Consider the following 12,048-nt stretch of genomic DNA (forward strand, 5'->3'; position numbering starts at 1 on the left):
ACCTTCAAGCTAGCAAACCTGGCTTGTTGCTGGTGTACTGAGAGGCACAGCAGGAGCTGTGCAATGGAGAGGAGCAGGTCTGAGCCCCGTGGGTCTAATGAGGACAGCAGTCAGCCCTGCTCGTCATCGAAGAGTGCAGTCTTCCCTCTTTGATCATAGTCAAAGCAGGACTAGTTCCCAGGGCTGAACCCTGAAACACTGAGAACCAGACTTTGCAATAGCACGTACGTGCCTAGAGATGGAGGTACGTAGGATTTGCAAAAACCCTGAGCAGGCTAAGTGCCTAATCCTTAGTGAAGTTAACAAGCCATTTGTGCATTGCTTGCTGAAAGCAACTTGTTGCTGAATGTCCCTTCTGCTGATTTTTGGGGGGAAGAGGAGCTGAGAGAAATTAAGCCCCTTTATGAAGTGGGCCAAGAAACATTGCATGGTGCATTGCTTCAGTGAGGACTGCAATGTGCGTGCTGGCCGGTGGTGAAGGTGGCTACAATGCAAGGGGGGTCCCTATAGGGCACCCTATAGGGCACTTCACAAAGTTTCAAACTTGAACATCTCAGCCACTTCAGATGATTATTGTTTTAAAATGCACTGCAGCCAGCCTCCCATAATAGGAATAAAATTCAGTTCTGTTTTGGCCTCTTACTCTGCCTGAGCATGGCCAAATAAAGGTATCTTGACCCTCAGAAATAATGCGGTCCGTTTGCTTTCCAGCAAAACCAGTCTGGATGAATTCACACCATTCCATGCAAACAAAATCATTTTGAGTCAAACTCAGATAAGAAAAGCACCGAGGAATCCATAACTGTGGGGAGTGTTTGTCCCGTCGTGCCAAGGAGATGTCCCCTGTTCTGTGACTAGTCTTCAAAGTCATTTGCAATTAGCCACAACAGTGTGTGTTAGAATCACATTAGCAAATAATTTTAAGAATCTAGCGTCAAGCCAAATATGCTCCTTTAAGACAATCATGAAGAATCTTGTACAGGTTTGCCAAATATCTCAAATAACCCACAACTAGGGTTTCATCTTACGGATCCTTGTCTTTTTAACTGAATGTTCAGTGAAGGCAATGTGGTATATTTTTTCTTTAAGCTTGTATTTGCACTATTTCTTATTCAGGCTCCAAAGTAAGAGCCAGCAGGCATTTGAACCAAACCAAGTAAGCCAAAGAGGTCCTGAACAGGTAAGCTGTGGGAGTCTCTGCTAGCACCTGGTAGGAATGGGAGCAGCAGGAGCACAATAGGGCATCTCCCCAGGGCTTGCAGAGAGTCACTGCTGAACCAAACTATGCAAAGTGACAGGGGGATCTGCTCGTCTTCTGCTGTAGGGTCTGAGCCTGACTCCTGCCCCTAGCCAGGGAACAGGCTAAGTCCCTGCTGTGCTGGGGTCAGTCCTGAGCAGCTCCCTGCACGTGCAGACCCTGCCACCACCCTGCGGGGTGGGGATGGATCTGCGATGGGCACCATCCATCTAACAGCGCAGAGAGCTTGCCCTAGCACGACCCGTTCAGAAGTGCTTTGCGTGTCCCAGTGTAAGTGAGGGCTGCCCAAGAGTGAGCCTGGAGCTGGGAGGATTCAGCTGCCACAGCTGGAGTCCTGAGCTCAGTCCTGCTGGAGCTGAGGTTTGCGATACGAAACATGAAAAGCAGGGAACATGGCTTCAAACAGAAAACACTGTGCCATTTGCTAGCACTTTGATACAGAGATAGTGCTTAGGACAGGATAGATTTTTATATTGACTTATTTTAAGACTACCCAAGCAGCTCCTTATTTTTATGTTAAGAAAGGATTAACAGGGTACAGAGAGTTTATTTTGTTAACATTTGTTTACAGAAAAAGGGAAGTGTGTCTTAAACTTGGAATCCTGAGCAGTGTCAGAGTTTCCCTGTGAGAATCTAGCTTTAATCCAAATTTGAGCTTTCAAGGAGATCCCACAGCTTAAACCACGCTCTGCCAATTCCACCTGTTGCGTACCTGGCCTTAAGTCTCAGAAATAACATTGAGGTCTCCTATAAACTGGTTTTAAATCACTTGCTCTGGATTTGACCTGGTGGTGTTGAATACCTATTCTAGCCCCAAACTCTAAAATTGCCATAGTGGACATAAACATATGGAGAGGCAGTATTGCCGTGAAGGAAGATGAATCTCTTGCCACAAAGAAATACTTTTGGATGTTGCTAATGAATGTTGTTTATTTAAGAAGAATGTAACCAATATATTTATATATAAATATATATTGCATACGCTATTTCCATTTTAACATTTGGTTAAGAATCCTTCAGCATACTTCCCAATTGCTATTTTTGTTCATAAAGTAGCTTCATTCCCTTTACCTGTTAAAACTGTAATAAATTTGCCATTGGACTGCTTATTGATTTTTTTTGTTTTCCACTTGCAGTTATTTTTTAATAAATATTTGGAACAACAACCTGGGTTTTGTTGAATTCCAGAAAGCAGATTGAATTGACAAATGGAATTGAGTTCAGGCATACCTCAGCTGCCCAGCTCAGACCTGGAAGAGAATGACCCAGTGCATCTGGGGCATCTCCTTGGATTCACATGTTTTTTCTTCCACCTGCCTGTGAGCCAGCTGCCTGATACACTATGGCCTTCCTCATCAGGGAAGAAACTTTCTCCATACTGCTCTTGTCTCATCGCTGTGTGTCCCTCCGAGGCCCTTTGCCTTTCTTGCGTCTATGTCTGTCCATCGGGTGCTATGGAAGCAAAGACTGTGCCGCATCCATTTCCTTGCCCTACAAACTGCGTTGCAGCCGGGAAGGAAAGCACAGCCAAGCTGTGAATGGGAGGTGCGGGAGCCAGGGTGGTCGCAAGTCAGGGCACGAGGTGGCATTTGGGTTGTAGGGGAGGGCTGGGGACAGAGAGAGTCCCCCGGGCTGGAGGCACAGCGAGGGCTGCCACACGCTTGGTCTCCATTGAGGAGCTTTGTGAGGATGAGGACTGCTGTATCCAAGATGATTTTTTTTTCCCCCCCACCTCTGTTTTGGAGCAGGTTTTGCTGTATTCATGCAGTTCTTCAGACAATAGGTTCTGTCAATAGGTTGCAGCAATTGTATTTCCATGCTGGCTTGACTGGAGCTGTTTTTTGGGGAGTCTCAGTGCCACTTCTGAAGTGGGGGTGATGGGAGCATGAAGGGTGGTCCAGTTGTAACTGCAACTTGAGCTCTCTATTTGATTTTTTACACAGACCAAGTGCCTTGTTCCCGTTTCCTAACCAGATGCCATGTGTAATCACGGTGTTAAGGTAGTAAAGACTGAGATTATCCATTAAAACAAAAAATGGCTGAACAACCATGGAGCAGACGTGTTGAATGAACAAGCACCGTTCATTCAATGACATCCCAGAGCAGTACTGCTACTTTTTTTGCTAATCTTTTCCAATAGGCACTGGACTTCATCTGCTGCTTCCGCAGTAAAGCCTGCAATGCTTGGTGATGTGACGCGCTGGAAGCAGTGTTTATGGTAGTTGCAGATCCCAAAATGTCTGTCCAAGTAGAGCTGCTAGAAAGCCCTTGCACGGACCCGTACCTGCTATTTCCGCCACGTGGAACTGAATGAATTGAACTGTCAGAAGTGAGGCGGTGTTATTTATTTACTTACTTGCCACAAAGTATAGTAGCTGGGAGATAAGATATAGCTGTAAAAGACAAGAGGTGCAATAATTTAACACCAGGATAAAATCTCACTCATGCTGACTATTTAGAAATCAATATTTGTCCTAATGTATTTACTTCTAAGCTTTATAGCATGAAGCCAGTCAGTAAAGAGCTGCTGCATATATATTTAGAATTTTATTGGAAAAATGTAAATTACTTGGCCTAATGCATAGGCCCTGAGATAAGAAATGCAGAATGGGTTCTTGCAAGAACTCTGTGATGGGATATGCAAATTTTTTCATTGGTGATAAGAACCATAAAATTTGTATCACTCATGAACTACGTTTGTGAATGGAAGCTCCATAATATTGTTAACTGAATTTTCATTTTGTAATGCTTGTTTATAATATCCATTATTCATATGCTGTAAGTAATGCACTGTACAGCAGAGATAGAATTTACAGTATGGGGTCAGTTTCCAGAGCAAACAAGGTGGTTCTGAACCATTAAGTGAAATATGTTTCTCTGTTTTCTCCCAAGTATGGTCTCCCGATAAGGTTTTAAACTCAAATAATAGCTTCTAAGAGGCCAGGGAAACTTGAATGTTTTTTAGATTAGTGGCAATGGCTGTGCAGTCACGGCTTGCTTAGATTACCTTTTAAATAGACTGAGCCATCAAACTGTTTTATAAATCTGTCCAGTTGAAGCACATAATTTATTTTGTATGTAGAATATTTTATAGGTAACACGTTTAATAAATTGTGATGTCTTTCCTTCTGCATTGTGCTCCTCCTGTGAGCAAAACTTCTGAATTTCCCTGGATGCAAGATGCAAAATTGTTTCCTCAACTGTAAGCAGGTTGCTTTGCCTTGAGATAGGTTTCCAGTGGTTTTGATAAGTGTGTAGGATAGAGGTATTAATGTGGCATCAAAATACAACCATCTCCTGGGTGAAAAGTGACAGCCGTTTTGCAATTAAAAAAAAAAACCATGGGAAAAAGCACAAAACAATTTGCAGGAAAGAAATTGAAAAAGAAATTTGTGATTGAAATAAGAGAGGAATATTTGGAGGAATTGTACTTACTCAAACTGGGAACTGGCCAGGGCAATGAAGTTAGTGAACCCATTAATATAAAAAATGACCCAGGGATTTTCATCCCTGCGCTGGGGCGCACAGCCAGCATGGAGCCGGCTGTCTGGCTGCGGGAGATCCTGTGGCATGAGCACAGGAAAAGGCAATACAGTAGGTAAAACTAAAGAAACCTAGAGAAAACCAGTGCATACGTCTGAAAATATTAAATGCACAAATGTATTGGTGGTTAATAGAAAAGTTTAGTAAAGATTATGCTTTTCATTGTTTTGTTGGGGTTTTTTTTGTAAATGAAAACCCAACATTTCCCTTTCTAACGCTTTGGAAATATTACAAAATACTGTCAGCTTGAACACTGTTTTTTTATGGGTACTTTTCCTGCCATCATTGCAGCACCCCGGCTCCCTGCGACATCAGCCTGGCACAGCTGGGGACATGTAATTTCTTCCAAGCTTCTCCTGCAAGAGGAAATGGGTCAAAAAAAGCATTTCAGGAGGTCGGGGCACAAGCAGCACCACATCAGCTTGTGCTGGAGGCCGGGCCCACGCCATGCTCGTGCTGCTGGTCTGGCTCTTCACACGGGCGGCTGAGGTGGCCGCCATCACAGGAGCCCTTCCATGCCTTGGCGGGATCACCTGAGGAGTCCGTGCCTTGAGGAGACAGGGGCTCTGCCAGTAATTCACAGCCAGACCTTGAAGAAAATATTTTCCCTCTTTCCCCCCTGCTGTGATTTAGTTGTAAATAAAACGAACTGGTTACCATTAAAAGCTCCCTAAGGACCATTTTGGTTTGGTTCGGCAGTGGCTTTGGAGGGCCCCGAGCTGCAAGGATGGCGGGCTGGGCTGGGCAGGGCTGGGCAGGGCAGGGCAGGGCAGGGCAGGGCAGGGCAGGGCAGGGCAGGGCAGGGCAGGGACAGGGCTGATGGGTGACGAGCTGCCCCTGGGCAGGGCGGTGTCACATCAACCCCAGGGGCTTAAATTGCCCTGGGGAGAGGCTCTTCCTTCCCTGGCAGAGTACAGCTGGAAGAGGAGGAAGGTGCTGTGCTGTGGCCACCATGTCTGCCCCAGCCTGCCCCAGCTGCCCAAAGGGCCACTGCGGGGCTTCAGCACTCTGAGGTGGTGCGAAACTGGGCCTGTACCCCCTTGCAATGGGGGCTGGTGAGATGAAACCACGAGAGGCACCTTGCTGAGGTAGGAGGGGGCCATCCTGCCCCAGGAGCAGGAGGTGCTGAGGGAGGTGAGGCCTGCTCTCTTGGTACAATGCTCTTTTCGATGGGAAGTCAAAACATGTTTTGGAAAGCAGATGTCTCTGCTGTGGAAAAATAGGGCTGCTCTGTTCTGGTAGCTTATGGCTTTCCCTGCCCTGCTGGTGGTGGTGCAGGAATTAAGGTGACAAGGGGCTTTTTTCCCTGGCAAAACCTGTCCCTGTTGCTGTCCTGCGTTGGCAGTGCCCACCACGCAGCCTGCCTCTACCCGAGGGAGTCTGGCCCTGCAGAGCCGCTGTGTTCGTGATTGTGCTAATGATACGGAGCCCCAGCACACCCAGCTCAGCCTGGGATCTGTGAGAAACAATAAATATTTAGGCAATGAGCCAGGTTAAACCCAGCTTGCGTCAGTGATAACAAAGCTATGCATGAAAATGGTAGCGGGGCTAGAAGCAGCCCTTGTCTGCAAACCTTGAGGGCAATGTCTTCTAGGTGAGACTCTCTCCTGCTGTGTCCTAGACCAGAAATTAACCTCTTCCTTCCTTCTCCATTGCCACTTCCCTGTCTTCCAAGCAAGTGGAGGACTCATCCGTAGGAGCCCTGGTCAGCAGGCTCTTGCCTGCAGGCCAACACTGAAACAGAGGAATAGACAGGTGAAGGAAAGAGAGCTGCACCTTGGCCTGAAGCCCTTTGGATTCCAGCATAGATCTTACTTATACTGCTTTCCTCATTGTATAGAAACATATATATATATATATATATAGATACACGCAGCCTGAGTTTCCCTAAAGGGATCAATACCAATCATAACTTAAAGTATTGACTATATAAAAGTTCTGATTTTTTCTCCTGAGTACTTCAGAGCAGATGGGAAACGCAGCAAGTGCTGATAATGTTTTTCTGCCCTTGGGAAAACTTGTCACAGTTACCTGTTTATCTTGTTTATTTTGACATTTCACTGCCTGAAACTGCTCTGTAACATAAAAGCACATGCAGGGCGGTTAGAGGTGAAGTCTTACAGATTCGCTTATACTTGAACAACTGAAAATCAATAAGCTACAAGCAACAAACATGTCTTTTTTGTGCATGCGAAGGAAGGCTGGTATTTTTATTTTTATTGCGGAAATATCAGGGAATGCAGGGGTTTGCACTTTGTGTATTAGTGACTGGAGAGTGTAAAATGAGCTTTGCTTTAGCTGCCATGCACGTGTTTTTCCTTTGCTTTTTCAATAAGTTATGGAAACCACAGTTTATTTTTGGCATGTTCTTAGGACTGCACAGAAAAACAATTTGAGGGTTGGTAGTACAGACACTGAAGGGTTCCTGTGCTCAGCATGTTTAAAATGTGAAGTTTGTCGAAGATGAAAAGCAAGGCAAGTCTTGCTGGCTGGTCTGCGTGAGTCCAGCTCTGAAGCAGGAGTAGGCATTGCTCAGTGCCTTTGTGCGCCTGGCTCTGTAAGAGCTCAAAAATGGGGGTGCTTCTCCCCTGCTGATCCCATCTGTAGACTGGAGAGATTTGGGCAGGCTTTATTCCAAGAAGGAAATAAAGAGTGGGTCCTCACACTCACAGACTGTGTCATTCTAGATGCCAGCCCTATCTCCCACTCTGTTCTCTGATGCTGAAAGTTTGGAAAGCAAAGAATAGTTTTTACTGTTCCCACCCTAAGAGGTGGCATCTTGCAAATGCTTGTAGCCGGTTGCTTGCCTTGGAGCATGTTCATGGGTATTGTTGTTTGAGGAATTACCGTTACATACAAGTGACCTCTTTGAAGGGGCACTGAGCTGTGTTGGGACAGCATAGTCAGTGATAATAGCTGGGATGGTAATTGCACATTCTCTCAATCTTCATGCTTTGTGGAACATGGAAATCAGGCTTTTGGGTAAGGAATGAATTGCACCTCTCAAACTGCACCGTCATCTGGGGCTGCAGCATAGACTACTTATTATAGACTGGGATGGACATGGGATGGCCTTCTTGTAGCAATTTCTATAGGTCTTTTCAGTTCTGAATGTCTCTTGATTTGGTCATAACTCAGACTTCTTCACTGCACAGTCGCATCTGAAATTCACCTTTCTTTGAGCCTTCGAAGTAAAATGAGTCCCAAACAACTGTCTGAATTCAGAGCTTTCAGCTGAGAGGTATGGCTCACTGTTTAACAGAAATTAATATTAGCCATTAAGCCTCTTAGCTGCTAATTAAATGGACTATTTCTATGTTATGTGTAAATCCATCCATATTTTCACTTTGCAGCCAGATAGAATTTCATTAAGGCACTTTAGTGACTATTAAAGGGATAGCAGCAGCTAGCATTTTGGGTTATTTTGGGTTTAGTGAATTATATCACTATCTTGTACTGATTACTAAATACTTTAATGACATGTCTAGTAGAATTTATTTTTGTTTTGGCAGGGACATTAGGATGATAAATAGCTCAGCAAAGAAGAGTAAATTACAGCTGAGCTCAGAGGTGGTGCTCAAGCATAAAGACTCAAATCTTTAAGTCCGTAGTTGCTGTAGTTATTACAGGGATATGTAAAAAGAGCTAGATAACTTTGTATACAAGTCTATTTGTCAAACTTATTGCATATCAAATGCTGATTTAAACTGCAGTTCCTTTATATGATCAATGTGGAAAGGCTCCCTTTTCCCAGCCTCTGTTCTCATAGCTTTTTAGTTAGTAGCTGGCATTGACTTTGGTTTTCTGTGTTTTGTGTCAACTTGAAGAGTGGATGCTACCTAGTGGTTGAAGCAGGGGACTGAGTAGAGGTGACAAGTCAGGAGATCTTGCCTCTTTCTCACTTGTTTTGCGACCTTGAAACGAAGCATGCTATAGTTTTTCCCTTTGGTACTGAGGTATAGTTAATTACACTGCAAAGCACTGAGGATGGGACAATTAACATTTATCTAAGGGAATTGCACAATGATTAAGCCTTAATTTGCTGTATGATTTCTTTCTTTCTCATTAACCCTGCTGAAGCAGGACCTTTGAAATGAAAATCAAAGGTGAACATCATTCTTGCAAGTGTAGCAGACTGAATAAGTCAGCTGCAATAAGGCTTTGCAGACCCCTTTGTTTTATATTGGCCTGGGACAAAACCCAGGACTTGGGTACTGGATAACAGGTTGTTACCCTGCTGCAGTCCCCTGATTTTTTTTTTTATTGCTGTGCTTCTGTGTGTGTGGAGATGGGGGGGTAGAGAGAAAAAACAAAACAAAAACCCAACCAAAACCCAACAGAAAACAACTGACAACAAAGAAACAAAGCCAGCTGAGTTTTGATCTGGTTTTCTAGCTCATTATTTCCCTCTGAACGTGGTGTATGAAAGGCGGGAATATGTGCACTTTGCTATCGATGCCTCATGTGTAGGTTGGATATGGGTTTGCTTGGGAGGATAATAACTTGTCAACAGCAGCTGTGACAACAGGGGGAAGTCACCTTAGCAGGACACTTGGATGTCTAAACACTGTGGCCAGAAACATCCCCAAGTACCCAAATGGGGTTGTGATCTGCTCAGCCTTGAGAGGAGTAGGATCCTTTTGTCCATAACAGAGCAAGTGTGTGAGAACAGTCAAAAGCAGCGGGGGAAAGACAGACCAGTTCTGCATGCCATGTTTAATTTGATTAAATGTGTAATTACCAGTAATACATTAGAGTCCAGTCAAGCTAATTCATAATTTCCCTCATGATATTTGTTGAGTTGCTTTAATACAGACATAGGACTGATTTTATTTTGGTTTATTTGAGTTCATACTAATGTGTACTGTCTAATTCTGGTGTATGCAGGCATTGTGATATCTTAAACGAGCCAGTTTTCTTGGTGAAAATGATTAGCAGTAAGAAACGCTATCAGATTTGCTGCAATACTATTTGGCCATACTGAGTAATTCTCCCTCCAGAGCTTGGGTCATGCATATGTATTTGTGGATTAAACTCGTACTGTAAGAGTAGTAGGGAGAAAACAGTAGGACTGACCTTTTTTCTTTGTTTCCCAGTGGAGTGAACAAGACTAATTTCACTGAAAGCTGTGGTTACACTAATGTAATGCTAGTGTAGGAGGAGAACTGTGCTCGATCCAGTATGATTTTTTTTTTTTATCCATTAGAAATTAGGACTGTTGGAGTTTTTCTAAGCTATATTAATGGCAACAAAAAATGAAAGTGAGAAGTGGTTTAATGATACAAGTATAAATAGATAAAAAAACAATCTTAGATTGCTCCATGAGTTCATGTGCAGGCAAAATTAACAATATCCATGATGTTTGGGGGGGAAGGGGAGAAGTAACATGTTGAGCTGGCATGAGGCTAGGGATTTAGCTGGAATTGGCATGCAGAAGCAGCAGCCCTTCCAAGAAAGCAATGCAGGAGTTGTAGTCTGTGTGAGGCTGGAGGTCAGTCTGTCTCACTATACTGATTCCTTCTGGTATTAAAAATTCATTTCTCTACTCTACAAAACTACATCGTGTCTGAATTGAATATCCTTAAATCTAATGGATGACTGTATTTGGAGAGAGAAATCAGAGATACTGCATTAATATATATGTATATAAACACACACAGGTAATATTGTTACTGCTGGACTCTTTCAATTTGAAGAAACATAGCAGGCTGTTGTATGAACTAGTAGAATTTTGTGAACTACAAATTCATGTAGACTTTTGTGTAGTTTGTGAACTACAAATTCATGTAGAAAATGTATATTTTAAGCTAGAGGGAAAGCCTGTCAAAGGTGAGGCATAATAACTTGTGCTCTCAACAAGAATATTTTATCACTTAGAATAGAATCATTTAGGTTGGAAAAGACCCTTAAGATCATAAAGTCCAGCCATTAACCTAGCACTGCCAAGTCCACCACTAAACCATGTCCCTAAGCACCTCATCCAAACGTCTTTTAAATACCTCCAGGGATGGTGACTCAACCACTTCCCTGGGCAGCCTGTTCCAGTGCTTGACAACCCTTTCGGTGAGTAAAATTTCCTAATATCCAGTCTAAACCTCCCCTGGCACAACTTGAGGCCATTTCCTCTCATCCTATCACTTGTTACTTGGGAGAAGAGACCGACACCCACCTCGCTACAACCTCCTTTCAGGCAGTTGTAGAGAGTGATAAGGTCTCCCCTCAACCTCCTTTTCTCCAGACTAAACAACCCCAGCTCCCTCAGCCGCTCCTCATCAGCCTTGTGCTCCAGACCCTTCACCAGCTTCGTTGCCCTTCTCTGGACACGCTCCAGCACCTCAATGTCTCTCTTGTAGTGAGGGACCCAAAACTGAGCACAGTATTTGAGGTGCGGCCTCACCAGTGCCAAGTACAGGAGGATGATCACTTCCTTTCTCCTGCTGGCCACACTATTTCTGATAGAAGCCAGGATGCTATTGGCCACCTGGGCACACTGCCGGCTCATATTCAGCTGGCAGTCAACCAACACCCCCAGGTCCTTCTCAGCCAGGCAGCTTTCCAGCCACTCTTCCCCCAGCCTGTAGCATTGCATGGGGTTGTTGTGACCCAAATGCAGGACCTTGCACTTGGCCTTGTTGAACCTCATACAGTTGGCCTTGGCCTATCAATCCAGCCTGGCCAGATCCCTCTGTAGAGCCTTCCTACCCTCAAGCAGATCAACACTCCCACCCAACTTGGTGTTGTCTGCAAACTTACTGAGGGTGCACTTGATCCCCTCATCCAGATCGATAAAGATATTAAACAGAACTGGCGCCAACAGAACTTGTCACAATTAGTTGTAAAATCACATCCACTGCTTCATTGCATCAGCTAGACCAAGTCCCTACTGCTTGTAATTCACTTGGGATGGATTTTGTGTAGATGGGACAGGACACATGAAGGGTAAATGTTTTGCAGACAAGTTCACAGCTACTGTGAAATTAAATATTCAATTATATTACCTGCTGGGTTTCATTATTCAGAAAGATACCTAGAGCATTTGTAACCATCCTTTCCTAAATGATTTAACTGCTTTTAGGACCATAGTCAGCTGTGTGAAAATTCCACCTAATTCCCTGTGCCTGGTCTTTATTAGTGCCAGATTCAGACAAGCAGCTTGTGCAGTGACTTCCCTGGCTCTGTGATGTGCCTTAGCTGCTTCTCTCCATTGCCCTGTCACTGGGGCATGGGTGATTTCAGTGCTCAAATAC

Source organism: Mycteria americana, chromosome 10 (genome assembly GCF_035582795.1).
Source record: "Mycteria americana isolate JAX WOST 10 ecotype Jacksonville Zoo and Gardens chromosome 10, USCA_MyAme_1.0, whole genome shotgun sequence".
Taxonomy (NCBI): domain Eukaryota; kingdom Metazoa; phylum Chordata; class Aves; order Ciconiiformes; family Ciconiidae; genus Mycteria; species Mycteria americana.